The following is a 17,076-nucleotide window of genomic DNA, read 5'->3' as shown; positions in this document are numbered from 1 at the left end:
CTATATAGGGCGGCGACACCCTGAAGTCCGTCTGTGTGAAGAAGGGGCCCCCTTATAAGCATGCCTCCTTTCCTGACATGACAAGCACACACAATTATTTTTAATTTTTCATTTCTTTTGGCGCAGTTTGACCTAATTGGTCCTTGCGCCACACAAAAATCAAAATCCAATTCACCAAATACGCCCAGAATAAACCTTAATCTGAAAAAAATGACCAAGTTCTGCCCGAATCACATGCAGGCTGGAATAAATTTCAAACTAGTCCAAATGTTTCTTGTGAAAAGGTAAAGTAAAAATTTATTAATATTTCAGTGCGACAAAAATCAATTGCAGTCAAAAGGAAATGAAAAATCTCCATTGCACATGTAGAAATCGGTATGAAAATGTGATTCTCGATGAATAATCGATAGAAAAAATATCCGAAACTACTAATTATTTTGAGTATGCCAATTCATAAAATGACTAGTTTGATTAAAAGATTTTGATCGAATCGTTGTTATTATTTTACTGTTTTTACAAGTCACCTTCGTCAAGCTACCATTTTTGCAATCTTTCAAGTTTTTTACACGTGACTGTGTTTCGATGAAGTTTTAAAATAACTCAAAAAATATTGCCGTTTCATTGATCCACATGTAATCTGATTAAAACGGCAGCATATAAAAAGGATCGCGTAGTAAACACAACGCACTGTATCAAAAAAATTTGACTTGATAGGAAAAGAGAACAAATTACCACATTTTGGCAAAAAAGTATTGATTTGGTTAAAAAAATTTTCAAGTAGATCTCATTTAGCTAACACTTTACAAATCTGGTGATAAATTTGCCAATATAGTGGATGAAACTAACACGTAAGGTAAACGTAACAACAAGGTTATTCTATCACACTACATTTAGAGAAAAAGTGCCAATCGTGAAGGAAGAAGGCCGAACTTGGCTTCTAATGGGATTGAATATTTAAGTTCAATTTTAAGAAGTGACAACCCGCTGCTGGCGGAGAAATGCACTTTGGTTCGGTGTTTGGCACGTAACTGACCGTTAAAAAAATGACACGTTACAAAATTTCAAAGCCTTGTAACTCACTTAATATTCGTCCGATCGAAAAACGGAAAACACTTTTCTGTATTAGTTTTTCACAAGGAATCACGTGTGTAATTATTGGGTGGTTGATACTTACCACCCTGTATATATATTGCACATTTTATATCACGGTAACAATGATCGGTTAATTGGCTATAATGCCGATGTAGAAAAGATGACAGCCACAGCATAAATTTGATCATACGTAAGAATAATGTTTTTGCTCGATATGATGATAATCCACTTACAACGATATTTTTTCTTGGTCCGCAGAATATCGTTATATCGAGGTTTCACTGAGATATAAATCATGTAAAAAATAAAACTACCAAAATGACAAACCATAATAAAGTATCAGACATCCAACGATCTATCGCTTGGATGTTTCAAACAAAACAAAAATCACTACTTTTTTTACATCTAATAAATTATTATGTCATCATCAACTTCGCTGTTTTATTCCAAATGTTCACCCATCAGAAAACACGAGAAAAAATTCAATTTTTCTATAAGCATGTATAAAAAATAATATTGACACAATGAAATGAAATCCAATCACTAAAAATATGTTCAAATGTTTTTATCTGATAAGAAATACCTGTTGAAGTTAGGTGGGACCAGTGTATTCACAGAAAAGGAGTGGCTCTTTCGTTACATGTGCTTTGACATATGATTCCAATGACTGTCCGAAATTTTAGAGCATTTATCATTGTTCAAAACAAGTGAAACATCATTTATTACTAAATAGGAAAGGTAAAAATACTCGTTGATTCATCAATAATATTAACAAGTCTATGTTCTAACATCAAACATTGAAATAGTTTGAGTAAATAGAAAGAGAGAGAGAGAGAGCTTACCTTTATAAGTCTTGAAACTTTAAAGTACGATTTCGTGTCACATAAAAACTGTCAAAAATATTACACAATACAATATACAATAAAGATAGTATCGTAGCCAGAATAACAATGACCTTTAGACATACATCCCCTTCCCGATTGTTTCGAATTACATATCGTCATGGAGCGACTTTGATTTTCCGTGTAATCTTGTTTGAAACATTACAGTGATAGAGCAAAATGATGTTTAAATGGAATTCTCTATGTTTGCGTCAATTAGAAATAGATTACTATCTAACGAGGCTATAAAACTACTATGGTGATTCGTTCGTTCGTTTACATTAATGGTAAGTGAGGTGAGGAGTATACTACGCCATTTTTATTTCGGCTTTTTGCTTTCCATATCGAATATATTTTACCTAATTCTCTCTGTCAAAATTACTCAATAAATATATATTCAACTATACAGGGTGAACGTGACATGTTCTGCCAAACGGAAAGGGGGTGATAGACGAGCCCAAGTGGAACATGAAACACCCTACCAGTCCTGTCCTATCCGAACTGTTTTCGAGTTATGGTGGATAATCGATTATGGAAAAAAAATGCGTCAAGTCTGAAAAAAACCAGAATTTGTGATGTTTTAGAACAATATATAGGCAAACTAAGCACACATTTGGAAAAAGCAGAAAGAATTCTATAAAGTGACACCAATTTCATCAAAATATCCGGATTGAATGGTGAGCTATAAGCACTGAAAGATTGGCCAAATTCAAAAAATCTAATTGCCACCAATTTTTTTCCTCGCCAATTACGTAAGCACCCTTATAGCTACAATCGGTAAAATTTATCAAAAACTTATCCATTGCACCAGCTTTGGAAAGAGTCTACATTAAACCACATCGATGATCTAGTTCAGGAAAAATTTAGTCTTGTTTGCAATACATAACTGAAATCTTCGTCGAAGTAATTTTAGTATTTTTTGGCGACAATTCTCGATTTTTCACTTCACTTATCTCTCAGCGCTTGACTCGTCATTAAATACACATAACCTGCAGATAGAAGTAATATTTATTTAAATATTTATTTATTTTTTTACAATACAAAGCTACAGGTTTAAACCCAATTACAGCTTGCAGTAAAAATAAAAATTTGCACAGAATAGAAAAAACGACATGATAAAGTACACAAAAGACAAATAAAAAGTAACAAAAATTCTATACAAATATATATACAACACAATCACAGCAAAAATCTTCTAAAGTCGGTAACAGACGAATGAAAAATATCCAGATGTTGAGGAAGCGCATTATATAAAATTCGGAAAATTTTTTTACAGCACAGTAATTACCAATATTAGTATTATATGATTTGATGGCAAATAAACAATTAGATCTTGTATTGTGACACTTAATATTGAAACAGATTTCGTTAAGAATGGGTATGCAATCAATTTGGTTAGTCAACAGTTTCTTGAAAAAAATAACGAGCAAGTACTCTCTGCGTTTTTGTAAGCTATTGACATTGAAACTGTTTCGTAGATGAGTGGCAGATAGAATATTGTTATAAGGGGACCATGTTTTTTGAAATATAAATACCTTAGAAAATTGTTTTGAATAATTTCAAGACTCATAATATGGCAAGCGTGAAATGGGTTCCAGATAATTGAAGCATATTCAAGTTTAGATCTTATAAGCGTATTAAAAAGGGATATTAACGTATTACTATCCTTGAAATCTCTCGACATTCTTTTAAGCAAACCAAGTTTTTTATGACACAGAGCAAAGATTTTTTATGTGATCAGCAAAGTTAAAATTGGTACTATAAATAACTCCCAAATCGGTCGCAGAGGTTCTTCTAAGCAATTGGCTATTATTAATGTTATACGTAAAAAAGATTGGATTCTTTTTATGAGTGAATGAAAGAACAAAACATTTATCAATATTGAGATTAAGTCTATTAAGTAAACACCATTCGTGAAGTAAAGACAACTCATTTTGAAGGCTATAACATACATCAATACAATCAATACTTTTAAAAATCTTCAAATCATCAGCAAAGAGTAGACAATTTTTGAAAAGTGCGGATAGATCATTGATAAAAATGATAAATAACAACGGGCCTAGCACAGATCCCTGAGGGACACCAGAACTAGCAACAAAACCTTGGCTTAAATTGGATTTATAGAAAACATACAACATTCTGTTGGATAAGTAGGAAATGAACCAATTCACTAAGTCAGAGTTAAAACCGATTTTACTAATTTTGCTGATAAGAATTCCATGATCGATTTGATCAAAAGCTTTTGAAAAATCAGTATATATTACATCAAGTTGTCGTTTGTTATGTATGGCGTCGATAATACAGGCATTAAGACTCAGGAGATTAGTGACCTACCATTGACAAGACCATGTTGATTCGCGGAAATACAGGACTTGATCTGATTGAAAATTTTTTTGTGTAGAATCGATTCGAAGATTTTAGCGAACGGATATAAAATAACAACAGGTCTATAGTTCTCGATACAAGATTTGTCACATTTTTTGAAGATGGGAACAACTTTTGCTCTCTTCCACTCGGCAGGGAAAATTTTGGTACTAATTGATAAATTGAAAATAATTAGCAACGGGAAAACAAAATGTATAGCACAAGCTTTAACTATATAAGACGGAACACCATCCATACCTAGAGAAGAGCATTTAAGTTTCTTTATACTATGAACAATATCATCCACAGAAACATTATCAATGGTAACATTAGAAGAATTAGGAAAAGCCGTATCGGAGATATAGATATCATTTGTAGCACTGGTGATGTAGCTAGACTTGGAAAAATTCTCAAATGCAGCTGCAATATCAGAAGTAGTCGACAAAAAATTATTATTACATTTCATATTTAAAGGAACATTTCTATTTTTGATAGTGCAGAAAGACCAAAATTTTTTAGGGTCATTTTTCAGTGATGATTTAATATGAAAAATATATTTTTTATACTCCCTCATAACTTCAGATTTAATTCTGGCTCTGTAAAGTTTATACTGCATCAAGTCAAAAATTCTATTAAATTTCAAATACCTATTGCGGAATTTTTTAGTCAGTCTAATACAATGTATATTGTATTTGTAGAACCAAGGAGGATATCTATGTTTAGATGAAAATTTGATGGGGACATAATTGTTGAAGGCAGAGTAGATGCAAGAATAAAACATGTCAACAGCATCATCAACATTATTGCACAAGTTTAAAAAATTCCAATCGTAATTACTAAAAACTGAATACAATGATCTAAGGCCCCTTTCACACGGAGCGGATGCGGACGCGGGTCCGCATACCCTTTCACACGACCACATTGCTTTAGGTTGAAATTCGCGCATAAAAACTATTTTTTCGCAATTTTTGTAATTATTTTTCCCCTTCACCCCTGATTCAGTGCCCATAGGCAGCCTAGAGGCATTCTTTGGTGGTTTAATCTTGAGCCCCATAGAATATGGGTATAAAGATGCATTCATTCCGATCCTCACAAGTAGTCGATGGGAGAAAATATCTTGAAATATCTTCAAAAAATTTTGAAAAAAAAATCTCTTTTCTGAAAAATATGAAAGAAAAATTCCAAAAACACATCCAATGTTCGAAAAATCCAATCCAAAAACATCCAAAACATTTGATGTTCCAAAAAAAAGAAAAAAAAATTCAGGAGATATCAAAGAATTTGCAAGTAGTAAAAAAGTTGAGGGGTAGAGACTTTCAAAATGTCTGTGCTTAGAAATATTCGCATCACAATTCTGTCTTAGGCCGGGATTACACTATAAAAGTTTTGTAAAAGCTCTTTGATAAAACGTGAAAAATTCAACCATTAAGATCGCCGGTTGCATTTGCTTGAATGCAACCGATGCGCCTATTGGTTGAATTTTTCAACTTTTATAAAAGATCTTTTACAAAACTTTATAGTATAATCCCGGCCTCAAGTACGGATTACACTATAAAAATTTTATAATAATTCTTTTAAAAAAGCAACTAATAAATTTATCGGTTGCACTTGCAATTTATTAGTTGCTTTTTTCAAGTTTTATAAAATAACTTTCATAAACCTTTTAGAGTGAAATCCCATCCTTAGATTAGTCTCACTTCTGAAATATAAAATTTCATTTTTTTTAAGTTCATAGACTGAATATCGAGTAAAATATACTTGTAGGTATCGAGGGAACCACCAAAAATATTCAAGTGCTAGGGTCTTCAAACGTCTTAATCCGGCCGTGTGAATCCGCTCCGTGTGAAAAGGCCTCACACGAAGCGGATGCGGTCGCGAGTCCAGAAGAAGTTTTAACAATTGGAATATACTGAGCCTTTCAGACGAGCCGAAAAATCTCCGCACCTAGGAAATGTTCATGCGGGTCCGGACGTCGTCCGCATGTGTCAAAACCTAAGTGCGGGCTCCGCATTCACACATAGAAGTTTTGACAATAGGTTTATTCGGAGCTATTCACACGATGCGGATGCGGAGCGAATTTGTCCGCATCTTTGGCTACTTTTTGAAGGTGATTTTTCACGGAATTTTTTTAATTATTTGCCATAAATACCCTTAAAAACACCATACGAAGGTGCCTGTTCATCAAAAGGATGTACCCACACACGTCTATTCCTCCGTTTCCTTCTGAGATAAGGAGATATAGCAACTTTAACTGCCTTTTGTCCATATTTCACAATTTTATACAATAAAATCTGTCAACAACGGCCACTGACGGGACCAAAATTATAAGCCGTTCTGTTCATTACGAATATTTAATTGACTACATACTTTAATAACTTTTAAATTTAATTTAAAAATTTTAATTTTTTTTCTTTTTAAATTTTTAAAATTATTTAAACATATAAATATCTGAAATATTATTTTAAATATTTGTTATTTTTTTAAATTTTTAATCTGTTAATTTTTTTAAACTTAAAAAAAAATACTTTTATTAAACAACGTTAACCACGTACGGCGTTCACTCAGGGCCGGATTAAGTCGTTTGAAGACCCCAGCGCTTGAATATTTTTAGTGGTTTCCCCCGATACCTACAAGTTTATTTTACTCGATATTCAGTCTATAAACTTAAAAAAAATGAAATTTTATATTTCAGAAGTGAGGCTAATCTAAGGATGGGATTTCACTCTAAAACTTGAAAAATGTAACCAATAAACACATCTGTTACATTCGAAAGAACTTAACTGATCCGCCTATTGGTTGCATTTTTCAAGTTTTATAAACGAACTTTTATAGTGTAATCCCGGCCTAAGACAGAATTGTGATGTGAATATTTCTAAGCACAGGCATTTTGAAAGTCTCTACCCCTCCCCTTTTTTACTACTTGCAAATTCTTTGATATCTCCTGAATTTTTTTTTTCTTTTTTTTGGAACATCGAATGTTTTGGATGTTTTTGGATTGGATTTTTCGAACATTGGATGTGTTTTTGGAATTTTTCTTTCATATTTTTCCGAAAAGAGATTTTTTTTTCAAAATTTTTTGAAGATATTTCAAGATATTTTCTCCCATCGACTACTTGTGAGGATCGGAATGAATGCATCTTTATACCCATATTCTATGTGGCTCTAGGTCTAGATTAAACCACCAAAGAATGCCTCTAGGCTGCCTATGGGCACTGAATCAGGGGTGAAGGAGAAAAATAATTACAAAAATTGCGAATAAACAGTTTTTATGCACGAATTTCGAACTAAAGATCGGGCGATTCGTCCGCATCTTCAGTGCTCGTTTGAAAGGGTATGCGAACCCGCGTCCGCATCCGCATCCGCTCCGTGTGAAAGGGGCCTAAAATCGCTATTTTTTAAATCATAATAACCACGACGAGAATTATTAACAGCACGTCTAATATAACGAATACCGGAAAAAGAGCATATCAAAGCCGGGTGATATATTTATCTATAGGCACAAGCGGTAAATCATCTTTTGTAACTTCAATTGAGAAAAAACGACTAGAAAATAGTACAAGATCAAGTATTCTGTTAAAGTGATTAAATATAAAATTCAATTGCTTTAAATCAAACAAATGCATAAAATTTGAAAGATCTGAAACAGATCTAGAATTAGAGTAATTAAAATTAGTGAACCAATTGATTTCAGAGAGATTAAAGTCGCCCACCACAAGAAAAGATCATAATTATCACACAAATTCATTCTTTCAAAAATATTAAAAAAATCGATATAACATTGAGTGCTACAATTGGGAATAAAATAAGCAATACACGAAAATAAAACTTTACCCGATTCAAGGAAAATCTTGATACAGATTGCCTCGCAGGAAACTTCATCAGTTTTTATGACCACGAATTTAGTTTTAACTGCAATCAGTACACCCCCTCCTTTATTTAAGGAGTTGGAATACCTGTCTTTTCTAAAAACCGTATACCTATCATCAATGAATTCACTATTCATGATGTCATGATGAAGCCAAGTCTCAGTCAAACAAATAATATCGTGACTATGAGCCGAAATAGACGATTTGATCATGGATAATTTGGTTCTAAGACCCCAGTTGGGTTTCTTCAGACCCCCTTTGGTTCTAGAACGTTTTGATAGTACATAGTGAAATTTTTACCAGTGATTGTAGTGTTTGTTTTAGAAGTGCTTGATAGTCAGTCGATGTTAGTATTACTCAAATTATCTGCTGGTTTCCAAGGAATTCGTTCTGTGGAGCAGCACTTGAAGACTCATTGATAGAATTCGCTATCTCCGCTGTTAGAATCCCAGAAAGCGGTTCAGCTTCAATGTCAGTGATGGGATGTGGATTGTCGCATGACATTTTCTGCAAAGTACCCTTAACAGATTCACCAGAAGATATAGCATGGGCTTCTTCATCGGAAAGATTCTGTACTCCTCTTCTTGGGTAGAAGAATTTCCTTACAATTACTCCTCTGGGCCAAAAGGACGGTGTCGAGAGCAGGAAATCAGAATTCCTGGTTTCCGTTTCAATGCGGAAAGAGGCATATGCAGCGTTACTGGAGCTTAGTAGCAAGCATTCATTGATAACTACGTTTTCCTGTTTTAAAAACTCCTGTATGTCTTCAACAGATGTACTAGGAGCACAACGACCAATATAAATACTCTGCGAAGGGGGTCGACGTGGTGGGGCTGCCGCAAATAAGCAAGACGTTGTACGAGAGCCGAGAATTTCCCCTCGACGTCTACGACGCCGATTCACAGCTAAGGCAGAGGTATCATAGTCAACCACATTTTTATACTTGAAGACATCAATAGACGTAGCCCCAGGGGATTCCTTGACAGCTTCCGATGACGTCACTATAGGAGGAGAAATTCTCGAAGGACAGCTGGGCAAGCTGGCACCTTGAATATCATCATCAAGAACTTTCCCTCTTGGCGATGATTTGACGACGTCGTCAGAATAGGTGATAGGCTTCACTTGCTTGGCATCAGAGATGGACAATGAGCACGATGTGACAATAGAGCTTTTTGAGATAATTAAAGCTTCTAACAACTGAAGAGAACCTAACATTTCACTCGTTGCTGCTTTAGCACCATCACGTATCATCTTATCCATATTATGCTTCGAAGAGAGTGCTGAAAGCACCAAATCTAACTTATTTTTGAAGAGCTTGATGACACACGTGTCATTCGCGTTTGCGCCATACTTGGCGATGTCACCTTATATGATTTTTTCTCATTAACTAATTGTCACCGAAATCGGTGTCCGCCAATTTCCAATTTTCGTCGAATATCTACTTCGACAGATGCTGATTTCAGTGATGTATTGCGAACAAAAGGCTGAATTTCTCCTGAACCAAAACACCGATATGGTTTATTGTAGACTCTCTCAAAAGCTGGAACAATGCAGGGCCGTAACTAGGACTTTTGCCGCCCGGGGTAAACATTATTTTGCCACCCCCTCCCCACAACTTTAAAATTCGATAATTTTATAACGGCGTTCTTTGTTCCCACCTAAAACTGCCACCCGGGGCAGTTAAAACAAATGGCTCATACAAAAATAATAATTCTCTACGCCATTTAACCCTCGATTGCAAGGGTTGGGCTTACGCAATCATACTTATGTATTTCTCTCATTTACCGACAGGGTGGTAGGAACTATTTTCTTTAGGTTTTCTCAAACAATGGTTAATTAAATTTATTTTATATTCTTAATATAGATAAAATGATATGTATTAGTCAAATTATTATAAACAAAAAAAGCTGTATAAATATTTTATAAAAAAATATGTTTAAAGATGGGTCTCACAGACCCAACCAGTGCACTCATTTTCTCACCCGTACACTAGAGAGTTAAAATTGGAACGTTTCTCTGATTAAACACTTCATCGATAGCGGATTTTTATATTCCAAGTTCTTATGAATAGTTATAGACGAAATAAATTGTGATAATACAGGATGATTCTAAATTCATGGGACAAACTTTAAGAGGGGATATAAAACCCCCTAAACAAGCATTTTTGGCCAAAGAATGTGCAGCCGAATCGCAATAGCAAAGAAGGTAGAGGGTATTTTTAGAGAGTGCACAACAGTACTTCACCAAAAATAAATATCATATTTTTCTGACGGATTTGCTACAATAAGTGCAATCAACCCTAAGTTTGAAAAGTGCAACACACACACTACAGAAGAAAAATATACTGGTTTGAATTTCCTCAATTGCTCTTAGGGTTATACCATTGTTATCACTTTCAAACACGCCAAGTTATACGTTTGATGTACGTTCGGTGAATTTGGCAGGATTATGAAGTGACGTAATCAATTTTTAAAGCGTTATATAACTCATTAATTATGGGTCAAATAAAAAAACTGAAGACACTTTCCTATATTAGTTTTCGTAAGAAATCATGTGTGTAGTTATTGGGCGGTCGATAGTTACCACCATGTATAGGTTTGGCATCCTGCGCGTCACTAAAGGTGCTCATATATATAGGATGATTCTAAATTCATAGGGCAATCTTTAAGAAGTGATATAAAGGCTTCTAAACAAGCACAACAGCGCTTCACCAAAAGCAAATATATTTTTACGACGAATTTGCTGCAATAAATGTAATCAACCATTCAAGGGTGCAGTTTATTGTAATTTGGTAGAAATAACTCATGGTGCAACCTGGTAACGCAAATTCTACCACAAGTCATTTAACCGCTTGATCATTGTTTGGCGCAGCATAACCTTGATGGTCCTTGCACCAATAAAAAACGAACTCCAATCCAATCTGAAGGTGCATATGCACCCTCGAATGGTTGATAACACATATCGCAGCAAATCCGTCGGGAAAAATATGACATTTGTTTTTGATGAAATGCTGTTGTGATCACTCTCTAAAACACCCTCTACCTCTTACTAATACTCACCGAGGTCTCCCATTTAAAGCGTTTCCCCACTTATAACGTTTTTTCATGATGGATCTCTGAAAAACGTTAGAAGCTAGATCAACAATGTAATTGTAAAATTTATCGCAATATAAGTAGTATCCAGTTACATATATACAGGGTAGTCAAGAAGTCTGGACCTGTTTTGAGGAACATACAGGGTGATCCTAAATCCATGGGAAAAACTTTAAGAGGTGATATAATGTGTGGTTCACCAGGTTGCACCATTAGAAGGTCTACCACATTAAAATACCCTGCACCCTCGAATGGTTGATTGCACTTACTGCAGCAAAAAAAAAAAATCCGTCGTAAAAATACATTTACTTTTGGTGAAGTGCTGTTAAGCACTCTCTAAAAACACCCTCTACCGCCTTTGCTATTGCGAGATTCGGCCGCACATTCTATGATCAAAAAGAGTTTAGGCGTCTTATATCACCTCTTAAAGTTTGTTCCATGGATTTAGAATCACCTTGTATATGAATTACATAAAATGCTGTTGGATGATCAGTGACAAAAGATGGTCAGCGCGTGGCCTATGTCTTAGTACAATTGTATATGCTTAAGACGAAAAATGAATTATCGGAAGAGACTTTATATATAAAACCGGTTTTTTTTTATATATATACCGTCTCTCTTTTCTCTTATCTTATATTTATATTTTTAAATGTGTTTTTTTTCCCCTCACCAGAGAGATGATTGATTTTATTTTTATGGTTCCGGGGAGAATGAGCCAACCGAAAGTGAGATGGTGATGTGTCCGCCATTTTCATTTTGCTATTCATTTATTTCGCTAAAAAAAGAAGTTCAATTCACTTTAGAGGGAGGAGGGATCTTGACCGTGATAAAAAATAATTACTTGTCAAGTAGGATGCGATTTCACACCTTGTACTCATCTCACACCTCTTTGAGAATTCTTTCTGTTGAGACAAGCGCTGGAAATTAGCACGTGCGCACGCACCACAAAATCTACTTTATTCCTTGATTTATTACAACAGCCAATAAACACCTCTTGAAATAGATTTTGCCAAGGAAGAGTCGATTCCATAAGACGAATGTCTGGTGGAACGCCTTTATGATCACACTTTCCCCAACTCTCCATGCTGGAACCTTCTGGTTTTTTTCCCCCTTGAGCTCTTATCTTTGACGATTAATTACTAATAATTAAATCTGCGTTCATTAAATCGATCATTTCTAGATTTTAATCCTTAATCATGTGCTAAAATCAGTAAGTAATGAATGTCCCGGAAGTAATCAATATCAGATGACTAATATAGAAATTCCATCTTGGATGATCCCTACTTTTGCTTACATCATCACATACCTGGATGTCACCTTTTTTGCGCCCACCAACAAGTTCTAAATTTTTATGTTTATATATATGATAAAGTGCCTGAAGTTCAGATCTATCTCTAACTTCCCTGGTTTACCAGCACGAATCCAGGGGAGGGGGTGATGATGTTTCGTTATTAATCTCCACATTGTTTCGTTATTAATCTCCACATTGTTTCGTTAGTAATCTCCACATTGTTTCGTTAGTAATCTCCACATTGTTTCGTTAGTAATCTCCACATTGTTTCGTTATTAATCTCCACATTGTTTCGTTATTCATCCACACATCGTTCTTCCAAAGTAAACATATTCAAAAAATCGAGTCTCACTTCCTATAGCTTGTGTATCAACAAGACTCTTCTCTTCACCCCCTTAAAACAATTCTATGTATTTTTGTAGGTATGCTGCCCTCCTAAGATTAAAAGGCGCATCTCAATTTTTTTTCATTTTTACGTTTTCCGAGCTTAGTAATGTTGGTTAGCTACTTGACATTATTCCTAGGCATGGAGGCTGTATCTTATTTAGAAATAGTAAAAAAACTGAAGAAATAAGTCGTATCTCAAAAAACTTAAAATCCTAAGGAAATTGGCAATATCTCAGTTTCCTTAGTTTTTGAGATACGCTTTTTAGGGGTGAGACGGCAGGTCTCCAAAATCGTACAGCATACTCCAGACCAGGATGAACTAAAGCTCAGAAAAGTGGAAGAATGACTTTAGGAGAATGTGAAGAGATCTTTTTAAGAATGATACCCCGAGCATTCTATTTGCTTTTTTGACCAACGCGGAACAATGTTCAGAAAACCTGAGCCACTCGTCAATGTGAATTTCCAATTTGGTGATTCTAGTTGCATCGGGAACCTTCAACTCATAAGTGAAACATGGGTTGTTCGAACCAAAATAAGCAGCCGTACACTTGTCAACGCTGAAAGTCATATTCCATTCATTTACCCGTTCTGCAATCATATTTAAGTTCGTTAGGGCTCTTTCGCTATGATTCCCCACAACTCGCATTACCTTCACGTCATCTGCGAATTTTCTAGCAATTCCATCGATACCATAGTCAACTTTATTGATAAAAAGTGAAAAAGAATAGGACCAAGGACACTTTTCCTTTTAGCGGTACTCCCCTTGTCACACCTGTCCAATCAAAATGTTCCGCGTTGGTCATAAACCGCTGTGACTCTATCTCGGTATCACGATTCTATCCAATTCAACGAGTTATCCCCGATCCCAATCTCATGCAAATGCTTCATGAGTTTATCATGTTGGACCCGACCGAATTCCTTTCGGAAATCAAGATAAACAACGTCGACGTTTTTGCCTTTCCCCAAAGTCACGTGCTCATAGAAGCAAAGGAGGTTGGTTACACGTGGCTTTTAGCCGGGTTTTCCTTGGAGTAAAACTTTTGTGCTGTAGAAACCTGCTCCTAGGAAAACCCGGCTTTTTTTTCAGAACCCATACTGGTTTTCCGGCAATACATTATTCGCGTCTATCCACCCCGCCATTCGTCTTTTTAGAATAATTTCCAAAATTTCCGAGAAGGAGCTTGTCAAAATCACTAGACGATAATTGGACACGGCTTCTCTACTAAGCTTTTTAAGAATCGGAACCAAATTAGCAAGCTTACAATCCCCTGGGACGATCAGCTACATTCATAATTAACTTATTAACATTCAATTAATTTATCAATTTTTTCCAAGTTTGCTGAATATCAGACAAATTCGAATATCCAATAGCTATGTCATTCTACTAAATTTCGTTTTCAGTCTGTAGTAGTCTGAAGTAAATCGTCGAAGTTACAGGTTGGTTTTTCTCTCACTCACTACTAGTGACAGTCAATACACTTCGACTAGATTCGACTTAAGTGACTTACACACTGATACACCACGGTGATCTTACGCGTAGATCTGATTTCGAACAGCTACACAAAGATGCTTGTTCCCGGAAAAACCATTTGCTTGGTATAACGCATTTTATTACTTTCTGAGCACTGTTTTTCCCACAACCAATCTCTATTCACCTATTCATCTCAATTCATCTATTTACGTGATTAATAATTATTTAAAAATACTTTAGAGAGCAATAATATGAATACGCTGCAGAAACTGTTCCGAATTCACTTAACATAATTGGCACTGCATTACAGAAAAAAAACAGTGGTAGGATAAGAAAATATACAGGGTGTCCTGTAAGTGCTAATGCGGCCTCTATCTCACAAACCATTCGCCGTAGAGGTATGATCCTAGTTTTAAAAATGCTCAAAATGCTTTCAAAGAACTTATCTGGTACCAGTTTTGAGAGTGGAAATACAGTGTGTCACAAAATAAAAAAAATCTAAATTTTTATATGGTCTCTCCTGTCCTCTAACTTCCAATTAGAAAGTTGTTGCCCTGTCTTTCCTGGGCTCAATAAAAATAAATCCCATGTTTTCAACTGAAATATCCACTGAGATATTTGAATTCAAAATCGGATAAAAGTTGGGAAAGAACAGCAAAAACTAAGGAACAACGCTTTCCTTCTCCCATTAATTTTGTTCTTTCACAACCTTTCTCCGATGTTCAAATTCGAATATTACAGCAAACATTGCACTTAAAAGCATAGGATTTTTGTTGTTGGGCTCAAAAGAGCCACGGCGACAACTTTCTAATCGGAAGTTAGGGGGATCTTATGAAAACTTAGATTTTTTTATTTTGTGACATACTATATTTCCACTCTCGATATTAGTACAGTGTTATTTTTGAATACATTTTGAGCATTTTTTAAACTGAAACCATACCTCTATAACGAATGATTGATGAGATAAACACCGCATTAGCACTTACAGGACACCCTATATAATATGAAATGGAAATGCGGTATATTTTTGTCCTTTTGACGTTAGAAAAACTCCCGGATTCCCACGAACAAAATTAAAATTCCTATCGCATATTGTTCGTGACCTTCTTTGTAAAATGGTTTGATCCTACCACAGATACGTAATTATGTACTTCCAGCATCACCTAAAGATTATGTGATTCAACAATCTCGTTGCTGACGCTTATTTGGGTCGGCGGTCGCAAAAAATAAAAGAGAGAGAGAAAAACTAAAAGATTTCGGTTAGGCTTTTGAGTAAAAAAATTGATGGGCGTTCTTCTTGACCATAAGAATACGCGCGTTGAGCGTTGCAACCGCGGGCGGAGATCGCATCTCTCTCTCTCTTTTTCGCCGTATGTTGCAGATAGATATACCGCGAATATAAAGTAAGAGCGGCCATCGTATATAGAAATTGTAAAGTGGGGTTGGTTAGGTGTAGGTTCAATGCTTTCGCGCTTGGGGTTTGTTTCGATGGATTTAATTGCTGTGCCGCCGCTAACAACACACGGCTTCGTGTGGGAAGGGTAAAAAAATGAGTTGGGGGTTCCCTGTCCATCACCAGATCGTTATCTCGTGGTTTGTAATTGAATGGAGCGTCGGCAACAACGAGCTTTATGCCTCCTTCCAGCAATACTTGTCTCGTTTCATTTTTTTTTTCTTCTTCTCTCTCATTTTTTTTTACCCCTCGATTTCAATTACTTGGGCTAATGGAAAAAAAGGTGTGAAGAAGTGTCGGGTCGTGCGTGAAGTTGGTGCTGTTTAGCGCCGAGATCCAACCCCTGGGCGTCAGGAGGTCAAAACGGGCCGGAACTACAGATGGACTCCCGACTAAGCAGACGTGAGTGAGTGACTGACTCTATGGCCTTAAATGAGCTTCAAAACTTCTACTCACCACTTCGTCCCTCTGTCTATACAAACCCAACCACAAATCATGCAGCAACGTGGTGAATAAAAATTTCTAAATTTCTCTGATATTTGCCGAATGGATTATGTAAACGTTCGAATAAAATAGTATTTGTTTAAACAATATAGAACAGCAAAGAAACTTTCGAGTGCAGTTCCTGAAATGCTCAAGTTTTTAAATTTACAGTATGGCTGTAATTTGCATTTTTATCCTCTAAGAGGGGCTTTTTTTTTGAGTATATAGACGGTGAAAATTGTTCATGAAGTAGATTAGATGCTTTCTGAAATATCAAATTGCTTTTTCTTCTCGGTAAAAAATTAGAACATCTTGAAACAAAAATTATGCAAGCCAGTTGCGATTGCTTTACAACTATGTACTTTACGAGTCAATTGCGTGAGCACCCTTATATAGCTACAATCGGTCAAATTTATCAAAAACTTATCCATTGCACCAGCTTTGGAAAGAGTCTACATTAGTGGATGAAGTTCAATCTAGATATTATATGCCGTAGATATATAGTTCAACGTCTTGACGCATGAAATCCGGGATTAAAGCCAAAGATGCCACAATACAGGGTGTTCGTAAATTAATTAGAAAAAATTGGAGTAGAGTGATAGTACCCATCAAGACAAACAATATTTATGATGGCACCTATGATCGGAATCCACTCAGAGCGTCAGAATAGCGAAACGAAACACGTCCAACAAGCGC

At 35.6% G+C, this 17,076-nt stretch overlaps 1 protein-coding gene across 2 annotated transcripts in view; it reads right to left on the bottom strand.

Moving 5' to 3' along the window:
- The window catches only part of LOC149084868 (beta-1,3-galactosyltransferase 1-like), a 118,737-nt gene extending 116,592 nt beyond the window's left edge, over nucleotides 1-2,145 (bottom strand). The window contains exons 1-2 of one of the 2 annotated variants that reach the window (XM_089232596.1): nucleotides 1,935-2,084; nucleotides 1,676-1,817 (exon numbers count right to left, since the gene is read on the bottom strand). The gene's annotated coding sequence lies outside the window, so the exon portion shown is untranslated. Of the gene's footprint in view, nucleotides 1-1,675; nucleotides 1,818-1,934 lie in introns of both variants that reach the window. The other variant, XM_089232595.1, reaches the window with a different exon arrangement.
- Nucleotides 2,146-17,076: the final 14,931 nt, after the last annotated feature.

This window comes from Pholcus phalangioides, unplaced genomic scaffold (genome assembly GCF_987345545.1).
Source record: "Pholcus phalangioides strain wild (caught in Gottingen) unplaced genomic scaffold, Ppha-v1.0 ptg000007l_1, whole genome shotgun sequence".
In the NCBI taxonomy this organism is placed as follows: Eukaryota; Metazoa; Arthropoda; class Arachnida; order Araneae; family Pholcidae; genus Pholcus; species Pholcus phalangioides.
The sequence above is the reverse complement of the archived record's forward strand: the minus strand, read 5'-3'. Positions and strand labels throughout refer to the sequence as shown.